The sequence below is a fragment of the Acanthopagrus latus genome, chromosome 14 (genome assembly GCF_904848185.1).
Source record: "Acanthopagrus latus isolate v.2019 chromosome 14, fAcaLat1.1, whole genome shotgun sequence".
Lineage (NCBI taxonomy): Eukaryota > Metazoa > Chordata > Actinopteri > Spariformes > Sparidae > Acanthopagrus > Acanthopagrus latus.
The window spans coordinates 20,144,369-20,165,853 of NC_051052.1; the positions used below are offsets into that span (position 1 = coordinate 20,144,369).

Consider the following 21,485-nt stretch of genomic DNA (forward strand, 5'->3'; position numbering starts at 1 on the left):
ATAATAATAATAATAATAATAAATATCACCTATATTAAATTGTAGATGTTATTAAAGTTGTAGTCCATCACTATTTCTTTGTCATATTTGCTGAAGTTGTCATTATGACCTGACAGTAGAATAATATACAGGTCAGCTGTGGAACGATCCAGTCTTCCCGCTCCCGAATCAACACAACCAATCAGAGCAGAGGAACATGTCTGAGAAGTGTCAATCATGCGCGTGCATATGTTGTTTGTAGCCCCCCCCCCCACACACACACACGCCACACTAGCCTTCCGCCGCGCAGGCGCAGTGCCGGGTCACTCACCCGATCAGATAAGTTCAAAATCAAGCTCAGACTGCTACAATGGCAGAGAAGCAACAGAGCAAGAAGAAGAAGAAGAAGAAGAAGAAGAAGAAGAAGAAGAAGAAGAAGAAGAAGAAGAAAAAAAAGAAAAGCAGGGTAAAAACGAACTGGACCGAGCCAGAAAGAAAACAAGGAATAAATAAATATCGCATCATTTCAGAGGTGGAGGAGCTGCGGGATCTGTAAGGACTCAGGAGCGACGCAGATCTAGCTGCTTTTCTGCTGGACAGGTAAGAACCTGCTTTATATGTTTAATTCTATGGCATAACCACAAGGCTAAGATGGCGGCGGTTACAGTAATACTTGTAATAGCGCATATCGCCACACGATGTTGAAGTCGAGCTACGTAGCTTGTTGCTAAATCTAGCTTGTTAGCTTGTATGCTTACGCCGTTGTTTAGCTTTGTCTTTGTGGCTACTGGTTAGCAAAAGTGTCTTTCAAGTGACCGGGCAGTTGTAACGTTAGTTTGTGTTTGAAGTGGTTGAATTGGTTTAGAGAAATAACATCACTCATTCTTCAGAAAGGCAGCATGGTGATGATGGTTACATGAATGATTAGCTGGTAACTCGTCTGCAGCGATGTGAGGAATATTGTTTGTTGCTCTGTATATCTACAGTGACTCTGCAGGAGGCACTCCTCATTGTAATTTAGTTGTATTGATCAGAAGTAGAACAGTCGGGGCTTATGTTGTTGTTGTTTTTTGAGTGCGCGGTCTTGGTTATATGGCGTCCTCGGTTACCATGGTTACAAGCGTGCACAGCAGGCTCCTCTGAGGGAGGGGCTTAGAAGGCAGAGAGGAAGAGGAACTGACCTGGGAGCTGTGATCATACAAAGTCCACTTTATTCTCAAAACTCCTGACTGCAGCTTTACGGTAAATGTTCACTCTACTTTTAGGACATTTGACCACTACTTTTAGCTAACTATTTAGACTATTTATCCACTAACGTTTGCTCATTTCTACCTGACAGTTGAACTAATTGTTCACTCTACTTTTAGCTAACTGCTTCAACTGTTTATCCACTGCTTTGACCTAACTATTTAAACATGTCTCAGCTACTTTTAGCTAACTATTTCCTTCTTAATTTGGCTAATTATTTCAACATTCAACATTTAAACACTTTTAGCTAACTCCTTCATCCATATAGCCACTACTTTAAGCTATCTGTTCGATCAACTTTTAGCTAATGACTCCAACTATCTATCCCCTACTTTTAGCTAACTATCTAAACATTTCACAACTACGTTTAGCTAACTACATTACTCCCCTTTAGTGAACTATTAAGACATTCAACAACTACTTTTTAGCAAACTATTTCAACCATTTCTTGAAGCTATTTCAACCATTTAATTAGTATTTTTAGTTTACAGCAGCATCCTGTGCTCTCTGCCTGTACTGTTGTTTAATTTTTTTTTGACTCTTTCTGTAAATCATAAAGCAGAAATACCAAAGATGAACCGTACTGACTCGTGACCTCTCATAAATAGCTGTGACTTGGGGCTGTATTCCACTTTATGTTGTTGTATTAGTCATTAGTGGTTCCACCAAAAAATTAATCTAAACTCTAAACTCATCATAATTGAGGCTGAAAGAAGTAGATACTATTTTTTTTTAAACAAAAAACAAATTGATAAAATTAATATAATTTGTATATTTGAATAGATATAATCTCTCTTCAATCATTACATCCCTCATATTTATCTGGTGACCCGTTGGAGGTGCCTGACACCATCAGGTCTCCACCTTGAGCAGCTCCAACAGTAAAATGCTGCTTACACGTTAATGTGTCATTATTAACAATGTAATTATGTCATACATCTGTCACAGGAGACCATTTTCCTGCTGAATGATTAAGTTGAATCACAGTGACGGAGCGGCTCAGCTGAAATATATCTCACAGTGTTCATTACACTCAACATCAATCCTCACTGAAGGTTAAACATGATGGAGACAAACATTCATGGCTGTTTGTCTCCACCGTGTGGTGACGAGGGAGGACTTCCACCTGACGGATACTTCCACATAAACACTGACTCTGATATCTTCTTATGGTGTATTATGGTGTAAAAAAAACCCCTTTTATTTCCTCTCAAACATGTTTTCTCCTCTAAAATATATATGTCTAATATAATACAGCTCAAACCCCTTTGTATCAGTGTATTTTCATTTGTATTATTCTTATATTAGATCCTTTTCAATGAGTTTAATGTCATTATTGTTTTAGCCAATCAATCGCATCCATCCCTGTGGTCAATTGTGTAATCAGTAACCTTCATTATCACCTTCTGAAGTGTTCACATATTAATGTACATGTTGTAATCGTTTTTTTTTTTGTGCCATTTTTGCCTTATGACACACTAGCTCGTTGCTAGTTTGGCTAATATCTCGTGAGCCTTCCTACCAAGACTACATCTCCTCCATCGTCATCCTAAAAAAGAACAATTTATTATGTTGAATTACAACAACGTGTTTCCTCCAGGAAATCAATAAAAGGAACAGCGTAAATCTCCTCCAGTGATTTGTCTTTTGTGCGGCCGGTCTTTTTTGTTCTACGTTCTTAATCTGAACCAGACGCAGTTTTTACTACAGAAGCGCAGCGTGTTGTTCATGTGGACGGAATGTGTTTACAGCACAAGTTCTATTTCAGCTGTAATATGAAGGAGAAGGAATTAAACGCAGCTGTTTTATTTTTCTGTGGATACACAACTTGTCCTTTCCTCCCACTTTGACCCGTTATGGATGAATCTGACAGCGAGGTCGGCTGGAGGAATGTAAGGAAACATTATGTCTGCAGGTGGAAACAACATGTACAGCAGGAGGGAGATCTGTAGTTGTGTAACTGCAAACGTAAATCTGCGGTTATGAAATTCAAGTTATTTGCCACGTTCAGGGAAAGAATCAAGTCAAACTAGGAGGGTGAATCAGTAGAGTGAGTGCCTCTGCCAAGGCCTTGAGAAGAGGAAGTGAGAAAGAAAATTCCTGCATCTGTCTCTTTATCAAGATTGACACCAGAAATTCACGATCGATCCAGAACCAACCAACAAATGGATACAGACAAAAACAGAACCTTCTTGAGGGTTCACAGTGATTCATTCAGCCCACAAATCACTTTTATTGGGGAAAAAGAAAGTTTGTTTTACTTCACGGCACAGTTGGATCTCTGAAGTGGATCTTGGTACCCGACGACTTAACTTCTAACTGATTATCGAGATGTTGTTCCCTGGATTTCATTCGAAGAAGCTTCTGTTCGCAGGGTTGTTACAGTTTTTAACCTCCTCTCTGAAGTCTGTTCTTTCATTTTCCTGGAGGCATTTCTTCATCAGAAGTCGTACGATGTCGATATGTTGGGTTTTGTCACCCAGTTTGGCGATGTCCTTTTTTTTTTTAGATTCCCTGAAACTGAGAGAGGCACAAAGATTGAATACAGCTTTGAGGAATGAGTGAAACCTCAAACAATATGACTTTTTAAATTTGAACTCTTGTGGACTGACTCACGCTTTGGAAGACGTAACATTCAACCAAACTAATCAGACAGCTCGCTTAATCTATACTTCTGTGAATTCACTTGACTTTTATCCGTAACTGGAGGAATGTTTAGCTTTCTGACATCCAGAGAGGATATTATTAACCTGAACGGACTCTTCTGTTTTACTCCATCACCTTTCATATAACTGCTGGTTTCTACATCAGGAGCATACACTTTGTGTCGTCCTTCTGTAGCCACAGTGACAATGATTTTTCCTGCAAAAACAAAATTTTTGTGGCCCAAGAAGCATTTTTAAGGGTCATTCAAACATCTTTTCAGCAAACTGAGTGGGCAAAACATGTTTTCACTCCAGTGATCTGCGTCCTTGCTCCTGTGCTCAGACTCTGTTGTGCCTCCACATGTTGATATTCTCCACAGAGCTCTGTAAATGTGGGCGTGAGGGAGAAATTGGCCTTCGAGGTAAAAGAAAACAACCACTTCAGATGTAAGACGGAATGTTTCTGTGCCGACTGTAAAGCACCAGGAGCAGCGGGTGTCTCGGAGGTTAGAACGAGTCGTGAAGTGGAAGATGAGGGAAAATACAGAAGAGCCCAGCGAATGTTTTCATCCCCCAACTCCTCCTGCGATGTCATTTGAATGTATTTGTAATAATGTTGAGGTTTGGACTAAACCTTTGGGCTGACTGTCTCCACGTTTCTCATTAAACAATCAATGGATTCATGGAGAATCAGCAGAATAATCCAGAATGAAAAAGATGATACGAAACATTTAAAAATGAGCTCCAGCTCAACCTACCTGTGAAGCTGCAGCAGCAGGAAATGAGCCCTGTCCTCCTGCTGTAATAACGACTATGGCCACTAGAGGTCGACACCTAACAACAGACAGCAAACGTGGGTTGTAATAAGTTGTTTTCACAGTCGACCTGAATGGTTGTTTTGATGAGGATCAGCTGAACACATGACTTATTAAACTAACTTACCTATGATGTCATTCTTTACTGTTGCTTTATAAAGTTTAATACAGATTTTTATATGCACTTGCTAACAGTTAACTTTGCGTTTTTTTGCATCTACTAGACCGAAAGGGAGATTAAATCCTCATAAGGGTCAATAAATACGTCATTAAACAGCTTGTAAGGGCTTTAATATCTCTTAACTAACACAAGACCTCTCTCTTGGTACAGTAAATGTGTCTTGTCTACTGTTTACGTCTTCCGTGATTTATTACAAGCCTGTCTGAAACTGTGGTGTCAAGATAGTGAACCCAACACGACCTCAATATAAAGCATTATCGAAGAAACTACAGTCTGGCTCACTGATGTGTTTTTAATATTAATGAAGCTCTGCGGCTCAGAGGAAGAAGATATATCAGGCTGCTATACAAACACCACTTAGTGCATACATCCATTGTTGTTTTTTTTAAGTGTTTTCTTGGGATTTGTTTTATTTGTTGTTCGCAGCCTTCAAGTCTGAGCCGCAAATGAAGTCGACTCCATAAATGACTCATTAGCGATGCAGTAATATACATGTCAGGGCTGTAAACAGATCGTTATCTTAACGGATGAACATGTTCTGTAGGTTTAAGGCCCATTAGCGGGGAGTCATGATGAAGCTGATTGAATACAAAGGAGGTGACTGATGAAGGACGAGGACGAGAAAGAGGAAGCAGCAGCAGATAAAGATCGACAATTATATATTACAAACTCGTTGTGATGGCGCGGTGATCATCATAATGACACAATTACATAAGAGACACCATGAATGCAATGTTTAGATCAAACAGTCAAATAGATTAATCCATTTGTTGGAGCTGTTTTAATGAATTGGCTGATTTATAGTCCCACCTCCCTTAGTTACTGTTGCTAGCTCGGACAAGCTAAACAATAAACAAGGTGGTACTGGTCCCGTTTGGCTGACGTCGGTGATCTGACCGTAAGTAAATCTGCCACTAAACTAACTCTTCTTGATGTAAAGTAAGTTAACTGTTGCATGTTAGTTAGCTGGTGAGTGAAGTACCATTTTGCTAACATTAGCAAACCTAAAATGTTGCTATTTCTGTATATGACATTAGGCTAACTCCTCTTTATGAAACATCAGCCAACTGCTACTAGTTAGCTAGCGAGTTAGGAAGTGTTTTGCTAACATTAGCTAACCTTACAGGTGACTATATATAAATCTGACGTTAGGTTTTTGAAGAGGCTAGGTGTTTCCCCCATCTCCAATCTTTGTGCTAAGCTAAGCTAACTGAAAACAATCATATTAACCTACAGACATGAGAATGGTTTCAATCTTCTCCCTTAACTCTTCACTAGAGAACAAAAAGTGTATTTCTTAATATATCCACCTTTTTTTTTCAAATATCAGTCAGTTAACTCTCAGTTTGGTGACTGTTCAGTTTCAGTTCTGCCCCTTATGGTTGTTGCTGCTGCAGGTGAAGTATCTCAGGCTGTACTGTCCCTGAGCCTCGTTGGCCTGCAGCAAAGAAGGTTTAACAACAAAAACTCGCCCCGAGGCTGCTGCCATCCGTCCGCAGACACCAGAATGCATGTAATAAAACGGGGATCAAACACAGATCACGTCAGATCAGGTAATCTGTGAGCGCGAGTGAAGGGGGTTATGAGAATTTGTGCTGATCCACCACAGAAATCCCGCCGTTCCTCCAGAGTGGACATTAAACGCTTAATCGCTATCAGAGCCTTTGGACCAGAGCCAGTAGAGGCCAGTGTGTGTGTGTGTGTGTGCGCGCATCTTTAGTCACTTTAGCTGTAAATTACAACTCTGTTCACAGAGATACTGACAGCACATAAAGTTCAAAGCGAGAGGGAGCGAAAGAAGGATAGAAGTTCCCCCTGTGATAAAGAAACACAGTAAAAACTGTTTTTTCAGGCTGGAAACACAAGTCACGGTAGCGTTTTAATTTATTGTTCCCTCAGGGACCCATTAAAATTTCCTAGAAAGAAACTGCAGTCTTTAGGATGTTTTTCCATGAGGGTTTATTTTTGGTTTCAAACCTCCAGTGGCTGAATTTTCTTGTGCCCATTTCGGGGGAAGTTGCAGACACGTCATCATGACAGATATTCATCCAGCATTCATTTGGTGGTTGTGTTTGTTTCACCTGGTGAATATAAATTTGGTATTCTCTTCTCTTTTGGCTCAATGTTTGGTCTCCACCACCAAATTAATGGTTCTTTAGCCACTAAATGCTTCACTGCTTCACCAGCAAGTCTCTACAGGCGTTTTGCAACCAGCACTTTCAGCTGTGCTGCGTCAAACTGGCGATTTATTTTTTCATCACCAGTTTTAATGCGACCGAGTGGGGCCAGTGATGGATCTGCTCCGGAGGAAGGCAAGGCTGCGACGTCTCGCAATGGCAGCCAACTCGTAATGAAGACCTGTTTCCCCCTCAAACCGATACTCAACTCATAGCTGTGCATGAAGTCTTAGAGAAAGATATTTCTAAAAGTCAATGTGTTCAGTACTTTTAGATATTCCAGCTGAATCTCTTTAGTTTTTTACTTGTCCTGTTTGTTCTTTCAAACATCAGCTGTGCTCTTCTGTTTCAAGAGTTGTGTTTAGTTACATTTCCTGTAATGCTGCTTCATAATAAAAGCTTTAAATGACGAAATAACAGCAGGCTTTTATTGTGAAGAAGTTACGGGAAATTAAACGTATTTGTATGTGATTTAGCAGAGCCAGCGGTGATTCTTTGATAGTACCACAAGGATCCTGTCAATAGCTGTTTTCCCCTTGTTTCTGTTTTCTCTGCTAAACTAAGCTAAGTTAAGCTAAGCTAAGCTAAGTAACTTCATGTTATTTATTTTAAGAACTATGCCTTTAAGTGACATTGAAGGACAATCTTCAAATTGATGAGTTAAAAGTCAAATAAATTTTTTCTGGTGGCCTCTTTGGGAAAATGATCACATTTAGTACTTTGTGTATTTGAGTGCAGCGCAAAACTATTTTGTGTTATTCATCATTGTCGCTGCACAAACAAACGTGGGCTTTAAGAGCTCTGCTGCAGCGGGACAGATCGGCCCTGAGCGAGAGCATCCTGCCCCACACAAACACAGGCAGCACAGAGGTTCAAGGCCAGGAACGAGTGGGTGGTATATTATCTTATTTGTCTGGAACCAATTTGCCGCAGGCTCGATATCTAAATGCTCCAATTAAAGCAATTTATCATCTGCACACAACCTCAAAGATACACAATGTATAGCCTGCATAGCTTGTGTGTGTACTCTTTCGGGGGTTCACAGCCTTTTAAAATAAGCTGCTGAAAAGCCGAAGGCATCTCCTGTATGCAGACAGACAGCTCCGTCGACTCAATTAGATCAGACCGAGCGAGGATTTAAACCTCTGCCTGCTTTATCGCTCTCTGTAGCTTCGTTAGTTGTGAACTCTCTAACTCACTAAAAGCAGCTACAGCACTTCAACCGTGATCAATGTTCAGTGGCCCTGATGTGCAAAATGCCAGGCGACGCCACAGAAAATGAGAGCCGTTTGTTTATTTGTTCTGTTCGTGCTGTGCTGTTTTGTACGTTGTTGCTCTGAACGATTACAGTTACATCTTTTCTGCAAGAATTATTATCCTTGGTTGTGTTTTGCACCTCAGGGCCACCAGATGTTCTTCTGTGTCTGAGGAATGAGGAGACGATCAGAGTCGGGAGCCCGGGAGGTAAAAAGGACATGATATAAAATGTCAACACTAACAGCCAAAAGGCAGCTGGTGATTATTTCTTTTTCATCAAAATGTGGCTTTACACTGTTAAAGTTGTTCTACTCCAGCTGGACTTCTGTCCAAACCCACCTTAACATTTGTCGACCTCTCTAGATGAAATATGTGAGTTTGATGGATTACTGAGAGGCCCAGAGTGCCAGAGCGTCTCTGTTTGAAGTGTGAACTGTGAACATGTTGTTGTTGTTGTACAGTCATAAATCTAAAGTATAGATTTCATGGAGACATTTTTTCACTTTTCAGTTACATAATTTGCTCATGTTTAGTATAATATACGTCCAATGGAGTGTCAGTGTGGCTCTGCTGTGGCAGAAAGCTTTGGACCGGAGTCAATATCTCGTCATCTGCAGTGTGAACTAAAAAGTTAAGTTCAGTGTCTGAATCTATATCAGTGTTCACCTGTAGCATGTCACTGATAGAGACACACACCAACTATAAAGCCACCGAAGAAGACAGAGACAGAAAACAACTACAAAGAGACACACAAAGAGATCCAAAAAGACAGAAACCCAAAGTGACTACAAAAAGACTGCTGAGAGACGCACAGTGACGATGAAGAGATCCACAAAAGTCTAGAGATGCAAAACGACTACAAAGAGACACATGACTAAAAAGACAAATACCCACAACTACAAAGAGACATACAGTGACTACAAAGAAACCCAACAAGGTAGACACAAAACTTGTACAAAGAGAACTTCAAAACACGTGAAGACAAAAACCCAAAACAGCTACAAATAAAGTCCCAAATGTTTTATGTTCCTTTGAAAAAGGCGGAAATAATGCTTGCAGAATCATTTTAATTGGTAGCTCTCAGTTTATCTTCAAATAGTGTCAGTAAGTTCATGTTTACACACGGCTAATGACCCATTTTCCACATTCTGCTACGTGTCAGTAGGCAGAGTCAGAAACTGTGTCAGTTCCCACTGATAACCAAAACTTCTCATGACAAGAAGAAGAGAAACGTTCCCTCGTGTGCCATGTGGGTTCAACACACACCAATAAATCTTTTCCACCGTACAAGTACAAATAACTCCAGTTTACCCACCGTGGCCTCCATCTTTAAACTATATCCACCTTGCACATACCAAAGTGAGAACAAATCATCAAGTCGGGATCAGCTGATAAAAAATGGGGTTAGATTTAATTAGAGCGTGACGTGTTGGATGATGGGAGAACATTTTGACATATGAAGACAGGATGTGACCACATGACCTCTGAGCTCCCCTACAGCCCCCTGATGTTCTGCGTATAAACATCCCGTGCCACAGTCCGTCTCTAATGTCCTGCTCGTAATATCATAAACACAACAAGAATAGATCATAGTACATGCAAACACCAGTGAAAACATGTAAAGCCGTTGGATAGAATCCAAAACAGGCCGGGAAACAACACGTCAGTCGCGTTATTGGAACTGAAAGATTTATTCTGACCCAGCAAAGCCCTTCAAAGAGGACCCAGTGTCTGAGTGATTGGCCACAGTGGTCGAGTTTCGTCATGAGGGGTCCCCAAAACCAACACATTAAAGGTGAGTCTTACACGAAACAGGATATTGAGTGGGTCAACATGAGGCACATGAGGGGCTCAGAGGTGGAATACCTGACCTGAAGAATGAATAAATACATAAAGAAAAGTGTGTTTCAAACTGCTAGAGCTAACATTAGCTATCACAGCGACCGATGACAGAGGTAACATGGAGTTCAGTCGACATATCTGACCCGCAACGTGAAAAATTCTGTTTATTAATGACGCAAATTAAAAAAAAAATTAAACAACACACCTCAAATTACTAAACTCACCACTAACATTAGTAGACAATCTTCGTTACGTTAATTACCACTAAACCAACAACATTTTTCAAACTGCAGGTCAGATACGTCAACCGAACTTCATGTTACCTCTTTCACCGGTCACTGTGCTAGCTAACGTTAGCTCAGTGAGTTAGCCTCACTTTGTGTACATCGGACAGTTTGTATGGAGTATACCGTCACGTAAACAGTTTAAAATGGCTGCCCTAGCTACGCAACAACGGTCAACTGATGATTTGTGTTGTGAAAGTTTTCTTCATACAATTTCATACAGAAAATACACCCTCTGCTAGTTCGAACAGCCGTTTCTCACCTCCCATTTCACATATTACGTGATTACGTCTAAAATAAATATCAAGTGCACAATTATCTTTGCATTCAAGAGGTCTCTGCAGGTTGAACACAACAATGTAATCAGATTTGTTGACAGGGGGCTGATATGACAAGCAGAGACAAAGTTCAAGTGGTAAACATTCAGCATTTCATTTATTTTTATCCATCCGTCTGTTTTCTGTACCCACTCACCGTGCACAGGGTCTCCAGCCTGGTGTGAAGTGTTTTTTTAACCAGCTGTATCACTGTGCTAACGCAGAATTAGCGACCTGAATGCCTCCTCCAATCCTCCGCGCTCGGACTGCCACGCTTCTTGAAAATAAACACCCCTTTAGTTCTCCCACATTCCAGTATTCCCAGAGCAGAGATTACAGCGGGGCACTGTGGGTAATGTCGGTGTGAAATCTGCTGAATCTCGCGGGTCTGAGGTCAGATAGAAGCGCCTTTTAAAAATCAGGTCACAGCAGGAACAAAATAAACAAACCCCAATTTTTATGTCAGGACTGTGATAATATGCATCTGACAGAGCGATTAAAATTCCTGGACCGACTGATTAGCAGAGTGAACATTAGAGAAAATGGAGGCAGTCCTGTTATACTCTTTATCACTTCATCATCATCACTTAAAGAGCTTCTGTTGGCGGCTTCTGTCTCCTCGTAAATTCCCACTAAGTGTGTGTGAATAACTCACGATCAGTGACTCAGTAATTGCACCAACGATTATACAAATGTGTAAATCAGAGGCAGGAAAACATCTATAGAGCTGCAATCTAGTAGAAATCCCCCCAAAAAGGAGGAACATTTGTTTTCACAGCTGGCACAGTTTCCACACACATCAGAACATACAGACTGGAAATATATATACTCGGTCACATCGACGTAAACATTTGCATCCCTGTCTGTTTCCCAGCTCGCTCAGATTCATGCAGCAGCGAGAACGAGGCAGTTTGTTGGTGACAGAAGGGGACGAACTTGTGCCAGACGGGCTCGCCTCCATTTTGAAAGTTCTTGCATGTGCAGATGGCGTTAATGTGAAGTGTGATCGAGGGCGTGATCGGTGTTGTCTCTGCATCTGACGGCTCTGCCGTTAATGTCTGAGAAAGTAGAGGAGCAAAGTATAAATTCCTTGTAAATACAGTGTAGTTTCAGAGTTAGTAGTTTGATTATTAGACGTATTGCAGTGTTGAACCAGAAAGAAATATTATTAACTGGTCAGTGGATGTTATTGGCTCAATGTTTTAGACATTTGAGGCATCAAATATATTAAGGATTTACCGACAGACCAGGAGCTTCAAATCAACCAGATTGCTTTGATAAAAAGAGTAATTTCACTTCACAGAAGTTGGGAGCTGATCTTCAGCAGCCTCGATTGGTTTCGTTTGTTCGTTGTTTTGACGTTTTGACACATTAATAAATCACTGCAGACCGGACTGGAGCCCCGAAACAGTCGTTGTTCTGCCTGCTCTGCGTTCATTTCATTTTTAATGCAATCATTTATCTGCGTCACAACATAAATTTGGAGCAGGATTGCAACTTCACTTTTGAAGCCATATAGTATTTTAGCATATTTGTGTCCTTTATTCATCACGTTCCTGGTGTCTAAATGCCTTCATGTAAATAAAGAACTCGAGTAATGCAAAGTGAAAATGAGCTGTGTGCATATGTCAGAAACTTAGCACACAGTTCTGAACCCAGAATGGAGGGATAATGAGGCACAGGTGCAATGAGCAGACAATCACAGGTGGGAAAACACACAAGGACAGGAAGTGAAGGTGAAGTGAGAGGAGTGTTAGACAGGAAACAGGAAACACAAGAGTGAAAACACAAGACAACATTAACTAGACGAGACACGACAGCATATACGTTTCTGCAAACCACAGACACATTATATGTGACGTTACGGCCGTGTGAGACACCGTGTGAGACGATGTTTACACATTTCAAATTGCAAAACCAACGGATATTTTTAAAGAAACATGGCGTCATTTTTCATCAACACTGAAGGTGACAGAACCAGGTGAACGTGATCTTCTCTTTGCCCTGGCCAGTCATTTTTTGTTCCTAAACAAAACCAGACCTTTAGGGCTGCGTTTTCACAATACGATGTGAAAATAAAATAAAATCAAGTCTGCTGGTTGTGTTGGACTTGCTAAAAGCTGAATAATGGATCCTATCATCACATTTTAGAGCCCTGAAGAGGTAAAAGCAGTACTACTCTACATGATTGTGTCTGCAGTGTGATAATTCCCTCGATTGTTGGGCTGAAGAAATCTTTGTATGTATGTATTTACATGCAGCACTTGCCAGCAGAGTAATAGTAGAGTGTTCACCATGGAAACCATCTCAGTCTGAGAAAAACATGCAGCTCTTTTTGTATTTTCTGGAATATGTAATTTTGCTCTGCTCCTTCACTTCGACTGGCTGTTATAAAAGTCACTTAACTTTCCCGCTGACATTCACATCAGTCTTCTTTCCTTCTGGCTTCACACCAATCAACAGTTCTGCAGACGAACCCGGTGACCTGCGAGTTTAAGTGCATAAGAAGTCTGACGTGTTCCCCCGTCTCCATGTCCTCTCTCCTCACGACATGTCTCCTCTTTGGTTCCCTTTTTAATTAGATTGTAACAGTTAACACAGGCTCATTATTAGCTCTCAACCCATGGGGTGATTTGACTGTAATTTCATTTCTTAGCCTAACTGAATGAGGACGGGGTTGGAAAAAGAACAAGACATGGAACACAAGAGTATTAGTTCTGATTCACAGTGGCTTTGCTCAGTTTAGACCCTTTTTCAGTGAACTGTAGACTCGAGCCTCGTTAAATTGGTTCGATATTTTGGAAAAATATAAGGCAGATGGTTAAACAACATATTTGATCAGCGACGAGCTTCTGTTAGACAACAGCTAACGTTAACATTCAACCACTTCCTGGCTAACGTTAACAGGTTAACAGGTTAACAGGATGGAAGCTGAAAGTGGTTGAATGCTAACGTTAGCTAACACGTTGTCACATAAGTAGTTTTACCTTGAAATAGTGAGATGCTAACAGTTTGTCAGATTCTCTACATTTACACGACATGTGACCTGGAAAACAGCAAAATAACATTTTCCCATCATTCCAGCTTCCCATCCTGATTGAGATGTTGGAGGAAAAGACCTGTCAGAGGACTTTAATAACAATTTGCAAACTGTTTATCAAAAAATGGGGAGATTTCTGGGGACAGCCTTAAATGGGGTCAGGCACTAATACAGGGTCATCTGATCAGGCTAGCTTAGCTTAGCACTAAAACTGGAATTGGCAAGAACACAGCTAGCCTGGCTCTGTCACATGGTAGCAAAATGTATGTAACAGTTCAACACATTTGTTTAATCCATATGAAAATATTTATATTAAGGTCAATAGGTTACTGTTTCATTGGGATGTGGCAAACTTTTGCAAAGACCTGTCACAGTTTAGTTGTTTCCTGTTTTTAGTTTGTTTTCACGTTGGTCTTACCTCGGTTTCTTCTCTTTTGCTTTGTATTTCATTAGTTTTTTTCACGCTTTTGTTTATGCTTCAGTTCATAAAACCTCTCTTTTCTTTACGCCTTCCCGTCTGCCTTAGTGTCTTGCCCTTGGTTATTGTATTTATACTGTTTACCTTGTAATTTAGGCTTCAGGTACCTTCTATAACTTATAAAAGTCTACTACTGGCCTCATCTGATCCGTCACTCAAACTGGAATTCTGGATTGTATATTTCACCTCCTCTACCAACATGTTCCCATGCATTGTTTTAGCGCCGGCCTCTTATGTCATAATAAGCCAGAATTATCCTTTAATCCCCCAAAATATACGCTTGAGACTTGACCTGAACTTGACTGTATAGAGACTTGAAAACAAAAACTCCAAACTCCAAATACAACAGTGTCAAACGTGACCCACTTAACACCCTGATTATTCAGTGCTGCGTCATCGTAAACGACTTGATCTCGACTCTGAACACTTCCTAATGATCTGCCTTAAATAACAACGACCCAAATGACACTACGAGACAACTTTCCTGGCACGTCAGCTTGGCGCATATTTAATTGGTTAAACCATTTTCTGCTGACATCAGACTGAGCTGATGGCGAAAAACCTGAACCAGGTTCAACTTCCTGTCTGGGATCAGAGCGTATCAGTCCGGACACATTTCACTGTTAAACAGCTCGTCGGGCTAAAGCCTCTTATCATCCACTCAGCACGGCCAACTGCACACACACACACACACACACACACACAATCACATGTTGTACTTTCATGTCTGACACACACACACACACAATCACATGTTGTACTTTCATGTCTGACACACACACACACACACACACACACACAGCTCCTATAGATAGAGACGTATAGTTAAGTGGTGTAAATCTATACGCTCCTGAGAAATAGAGCACATACCAGCTGTGATTGACTCCTCAACCATGTCTGATGATTGTAGGAAAGTATTCCCCAAAATATACACATGTACAAGCTATGGAAACATAATAGGAGGATGGAGGAGGGTATTATATAGAAAACATAAACACGATGAAGCCTCTCAGTCACGTGCAAACAGACACTGATAATAATACACATTGCTCTGCTGTGACGAACTCTGCTACTTGTGGACTTTAACCTCTGGAGTTTTTAAGGGGTGTATGGAAAGACTGTGGAGGAGGTCGATTTTTCAACTGAAACACTACTTGTTGCAGTTAAAAGTGCAAAACAAAAGCTGAAACTAACAGATAAATGGTTAAACTAGTAGTTAAAATAGTTACAGCCAAGGGTAAAGTTGGTGTACAACAGAAAATACAGTAAGTGTGCACGTGCTGTTCACCGTTTCAAACTTAACCAAGGTGGAAGTCTGCTGTTTACCAAAATATCACGAGTTAAACTGGAAACAGGAAGAGTCTGAAGGTTCTGACGGTGTTGCAGCAACACACAGAGATGAAGCACGTCTGTCAGTAGCACTTCATTTTAAGCAAGCGAGTCAAGGAAAGCAGATCATTTTTGTAGAAGCACAAACAAAATAATCCCCAGAAAATCCTCCGGAAAACATCAACATTCCTAGAATCTGGATGATTGTCGAACATCACGTCTGCACAGAATGTCCTTAAAATCAATCGTATTGTTATTGATGTACGGCAGCCAAGTCTGAAAAGATGAAATCAATGTAAATATGATCAAATGAAATAGATATAATTAAAGGCTCCGGAGGCAGTCAGCTGATTCACTCGTTGAAAACTAAAGAGAACACAAACAATCCAGCTGTCGGCTCGTTTCCTCAACAGGGAGAGAAACATAACAAAGATGACGGAGGCGTTAAAATGTTCCTGGGTAAGATATTGATCTTTTACCAACAAGGAAATGACCGGCTTCTTTTGTTTGGCCTCCTAACTTCCAGTCTGCTGTCGAAGTGTCGTCGACGTAGACATCTGCTGCCTGTGATCACTTTACAGCTTAGTTTTTTAAAATATGCGCTGCTGGAGGACAGTCTGCAGTCTCACAAACATTGATCGCTCTTTACAGAGAGGCGCTAATTCAATCAGGATCAGATTATATGGGTCGTCTTGTAATAGTCACAGTGACCGGTCAGAACCCGCTGGTATCAGTGGTGGAAGTCAAAAGTAAAAGTTGTGCATTTACACATTATATTCCAGTAAATATTTGCATTAAAATCCACATTTTATGGTACTTTGTTGATAATTACCAAGTAACATCTTTGAAATTTCTTTGGAAATTACCTCCAAATTACCAACAATTATCCACAAAATGTGTTAAAAATACATTTCATAACCATATAAATAACACATCTAATTATAGATTATTTTAAACACTTTGCAGCTTTTTAACGCGATATTTCTTCATCCAAACTCATACAAACAGTCCAGTAAGACAGCTAATTATTCCACTTTATGACACATTAATCTTCATTAATCAATAGTTTTAAGGATCATTACCACACAACAGGAAATCATCTCTTCTGCAGCAGATCTACAGCTCGTCGTCCTCGTGTGGAGAGGCTGACAGCGGGGACACGTGGTGCCGAAGGGCCTCACAACCCTGTTCATCTAATCTGGATTACTGTCTCTCCGCGGAGTCCAAGTCTCTGACATACGCGACATAATGGGACGTAATCATGAACTTTTGAAAGCAGGTAACTTCACACTGGAGGAAGCTGAACTACAGCCTGAGGGGAAAAAACTAGTTTGGTTCTAGTGAAGTACGAAAGTCACGTTGACCAGCTACTCTGGTCCGGACATACTGTACAGGAAGTGTTGAGACATCAGATTCATACAATCAGTAATGTCCAGATAAATGTACAGAGCGTGGAGGCGCTGACCCGCCGAACCAGCCGAGCTCAGGCTCTGTGTTCCTGAATCTTTATTGTTTGGTCAAAAATATATACTGAACAGTTTATTTAGTCCAGTGGATCCAAATGTCAGTGTTTGGGGTCACAAGGTAAACCAACGTGGTCAGGAGTGAGTTACTGCTTATTGTGTGAAATACTGGAGGGTTTGAACAGTTATTCTTATGGAAACATGAGCAGTTTAGATGTGAGATGTGTCTCCTAACAACATCTGGAACAAGACAAGGGGCCCAGAAAAGTGCTTTTGTGAGGTCGTAAAGCAAAACAGCTGGAAGGCAGAACTGATCTATAACACTGTGCTGTCGTCTTTAATCTTAAACTACGAGTGAAGATACTCACAAGGTGTGTTTGTGTCGTTGTGTTTGTATTGAGTTTAACTCTGACTGAACTCAGCACTCAGCAGAGTCTCTGGTTCTGGTTCTCTCTCTCCTCTCTGTAACGTTGCGTTCATGAAGTAACCAACATTTCCCCTCCGGATCGTTGCTGCAGTCAGGTTAATAAACAGGAGTGAAGATAAATCCACCTTTTCAATCCCAAAATTTAAGAACTAATCTCTGAGCTCTCCTCCCGTCGGCTCCGGATCCGAGCAGATTCTGATGAGACTCCAGGTGTTTGTTCCTCCTGAAGGTCCAACTCTACCATAAATCATCAGAAGTCTTTTTGATTGGTGACAGAAATCACAGATTAGCGCGTTAATGACCATGAAAACAATTCTAAACTGCAGTCTAAAATGTGATATTTGATATAGAAACCCTTCTGTCTTCTGATTGGCTGTTGATCCCCTTTGTTGTTGGTGAACATCACTCACACACTCGACGTATAAAACAACCTTTTTAGAGCTTCTTTGTTTTTGTTTTTGTTCCCGAGCGTTTTTCTACCCTGTGACGGCTTTAAATATGACATTTAATCTCTCGGAGGCTCAAGGACCTCAGAGCAGAACAATGGTGTGAGATCAGACTTTTAAATAGCTCTTTCTATAGTTTATACACACACACACACACACACACACACACACTGCATATAAACGGTCACACATGCAGAGAAAACAAAGCCTCCTGCAGCACGCCGACGCTTCATATCGACTGTTTCCCACTGGGAAGTTTCACACAATCGCCGTTTTTCTCACTGAAGAATGTGTTTCGCCGAGTGAGTCAGCGCCGTCAGACGTGACGGTGTTGACGGGTCCTGCCGCTCAGATGATGCACATTTAATTATGAAGCCATTTTCCACACAGCGCCGGGCCGAGGCGGGGCGTTCAGCTCTGAAGTTAGAAGACTCACATTTGAGACCAATTGAGTCGTTTTGTTTTGTTCCTCAACATTTACCTGACAGCTGGAGCTCCGTTTGATAAAGGAAAACTTTGCACTGCTGAGATGTGAATCTTTCTAATAAAATGCTGAAGATTTTAAGGCCGAAATTTGAGGGTTGGACTACACAACATTTATGTCTTTCAGGATGTTCAGATTCAAAAACCACACGTCATTAATTCCAGGTGATCAGTAGGTAGATCACAGGGACTGACTTCAGGATGAGCAGTTTGAGAAGTTTTTTTTGTGGAGATATCTGAGATGTTGAGTAAACTCCAAGAAGTCACTCGGGAAATATTCATTCACATAATCCTCCTGTTAAAGGAGCAATAAGCGATCCTGGGTCGGGTTGTTCTATATCAGCGGTTTGGTTTAGTGGGTCGGGTCGGCCTCCACACAAAGATTTGATATTTGACAACATGGAGGTGAGACTCCACTGTTAGCTACGTGTGTTTCTGACAAAACCACAGTTGAATTCAAACTGTGTTGCAACTTTTTTGCTTGTTTAGGTTGAATTTTCTGTTTCTCTCTTGTCACAACGCTGCGCTCATGCTTTGGTTACATGTAGGCACAATAATCCCTGATTAGGGTGAGGAAGAGATCATGTTCGGGCTGAAAATATCTGGTTCTGTTGCCACAAACAGACACATCGTTAAGCATACCTGGTTTATCAGCCCGACACCTTGTAGAACTGATGCGGTTCTGTTATCACAAACGTGGTTCGAAAAATTGGACTCATTGACTCAAACAGTCTCTGATAAATCTGCTGATGACACATATTGTAGAAATGTTGAGATGATTCATATTTAACGTGCAAACTTTATGTCTTTAATTCTAGAACATACATTTTTTCCCCTTCATTAGTCTCCGACAGGGACGGCTCTTCAATATGGGTTCTTTAACTTTTAATTTTTACTGCTACGACTTCTTTAATTTGACTCTAACAACATTTAAAAAGCAGAACTTTCCCCCTCAGGGTCTCTTTTCTCTCTGCGGTTTATTACTTTAACTCCAGTTCATCACTGGCAGCTCGGTTCATATCCGTTCTCACTCTCTCTGCTGTATTTCCTCTTTCCCTCGCCGGCTCCTCAGATTTTGCCCCAAGGACCACTGTTGACTTAGTATTGAATTACTGTAGTATTGAACTGTCCAAACAGGACCCGGGGAGATAATAGAGAAGCCCAGCAGAGCCACTGGGATAATGTATAGTTAATTAAAGAACAGTGTGAACTAAACTCAAAGGGGCAATAAGTGGGATTTATTTACAGTCTCGCTGCAGGAAATGGCCTCATGAGTCCTGATAGTGCTGTCGATCAATACCGATGATTCACCTGGATCAGGCGCCGGTGCTGCTGGCTCAGGGGAAAAAAACACACACTTGATGATAATGTGGTAATCTATAAATCAGCCAATGATTGTTTAAAGAAACTCGATAAATATTCAGCTTCAGTAAACTGTTGATTTGTTCTGGTGATTCAGACCTGGTCCAGACTTCTTTTTTCATTTTTTTAGATCCAGAGAAGTTTTAGAGGCTTAATTTCCAACATGTATCATAGATCTCGTTCCTTCCTACAGTTATCTAAGTATTCAGAAGTCCTTGTTGAAGTATAAAAGCATTATATTAAAGTAAAAGTGCTCATTACGCAGAAGAGCCTGTTTGAGATTCACACATTACTGCAGCAGACTTATACTTTTCCACCAACATTAGCGGGTCTGCACAGGGTTTTTAAACGCGGGTCAACCCGCTAAAACTCACCTGTCGACCCTGTTCACACCTCCCACAGGTAAGGCTGTGAGCGTCACAACCGCCACAGAATGACCATCATGATTTGAGCCATTTGGCCCGATAACATTCGCAAAGTCGATTATTTTATCCCCCTTCAAGTTAGCCGGCTCAGTCGGTGATCCAGCTATTTTCACAGCCGGCGAAGTTGAACTTTTTTGTCTACAAAACACAGCTGAGCAGCTTTCAGAGGACTAAACGTGGCTCCACCTCCAACTCCCGTCTCTATTTGTGCTCCATCACCAGATGTTGATAACGCGTCGTCACTTCAGTGCGTTCACCAGGGTCTTATGTTTGGATGAAAGCCGAGCCGAGGTGATAAAAAGGTGTAAACGCTGAGTTTACACGCTCCTGTTCTACACAGAAGCCCGATCTTAGCGGGGTTAAGAGGGATTTGGGTGTATTATTGTTGCATTAAGGTGTTTATTAGTTTAATGTCTGAGCTGATAAAGGTTTTTATCTTCTTATATCTTGCACATCTGTGGAATTCCCTCCTTACATGCGATAAAACATAGTGTTTTATCAACAGAATATATTTTGTTTTTTTAATTTGAATCTGCAAACGTTTTCAGACCGTAGAGAAGAGACAACTTCTGCCCACTGTCCTTTAAAGGTTTGTAAGAAAAGTCGATTTTTGAGTCTCACAATTGGAATTCAATCACAAAAATATAATGTCCTTATGATAGGACCTAGAAAATTTTTTTTATTTCAGTCCTTAGACCTTCATCCCGATTAGTAATAACAGAAGTCATACCTTGTGTATAAAGGCCTGAATGTACAGGAACAACATGTTTACAGGAGTTTATTGATGAGCTTTAATTCTTACGTTGTTCTGCAGCTTAAATTCAGAACAGCTCTCCGGATGTACGACGTGAGATAAAATACTTTTTATTTAAGAAGAAGTAAAAACAGACGGGCCGTCGTTGCTGTCTCATGATTTGAAGCAGATCAGGGTCGATGTGAAAACACGCTACTTCACTGTGATTGATTTTATTGTGTCTTGTGCTTCAGTTTCATGCAGGTTGTTTGGATTAAACGCATCTTGTCCTCGTTTCTGGGTCATTCTTGTTGTGAATATTAGCGTAATCCTGTTGTGTTTGTGTAAGAATCAAACCAAAGTACAAAAACTCAGACTGAACGTGTGTTTGTGGTTACGTACCGTTACCCAACATGTGTTTTCCCGTGTGTGCCAGCATCAGAGCTCTTATCAGTGTTTCCTTCTCCTCACCAGCCTCGCTCGTGTATCATTATTATGCGATTCCGACAGCTTTCACAATCGCGGCATCATAAATCTATAACCCCCTGACAGCC

At 40.9% G+C, this 21,485-nt stretch overlaps 1 protein-coding gene and 1 long non-coding RNA gene across 3 annotated transcripts in view; one reads left to right on the forward strand and one right to left on the reverse strand.

Moving 5' to 3' along the window:
* The first annotated feature begins 98 nt into the window (after positions 1–98).
* The window catches only part of LOC119032366 (arg8-vasotocin receptor-like), a 30,453-nt gene continuing 9,066 nt past the window's right edge, over positions 99–21,485 (forward strand). Inside the window, exons 1-3 of one of the 2 annotated variants that reach the window (XR_005078863.1) lie at positions 99–579; positions 1,101–1,221; positions 2,176–2,498. The gene's annotated coding sequence lies outside the window, so the exon portion shown is untranslated. Of the gene's footprint in view, positions 580–1,100; positions 1,222–2,175; positions 2,499–8,446; positions 8,510–21,485 lie in introns of those variants that run through there. The other variant, XR_005078862.1, reaches the window with a different exon arrangement.
* On the reverse strand, positions 2,992–11,601 carry LOC119032369. Its single transcript, XR_005078876.1, has 3 exons — positions 10,903–11,601; positions 4,631–4,706; positions 2,992–3,747 (listed from the first exon to the last, which is right to left on the reverse strand). It is a non-coding gene; the product is annotated as an uncharacterized LOC119032369 (long non-coding RNA).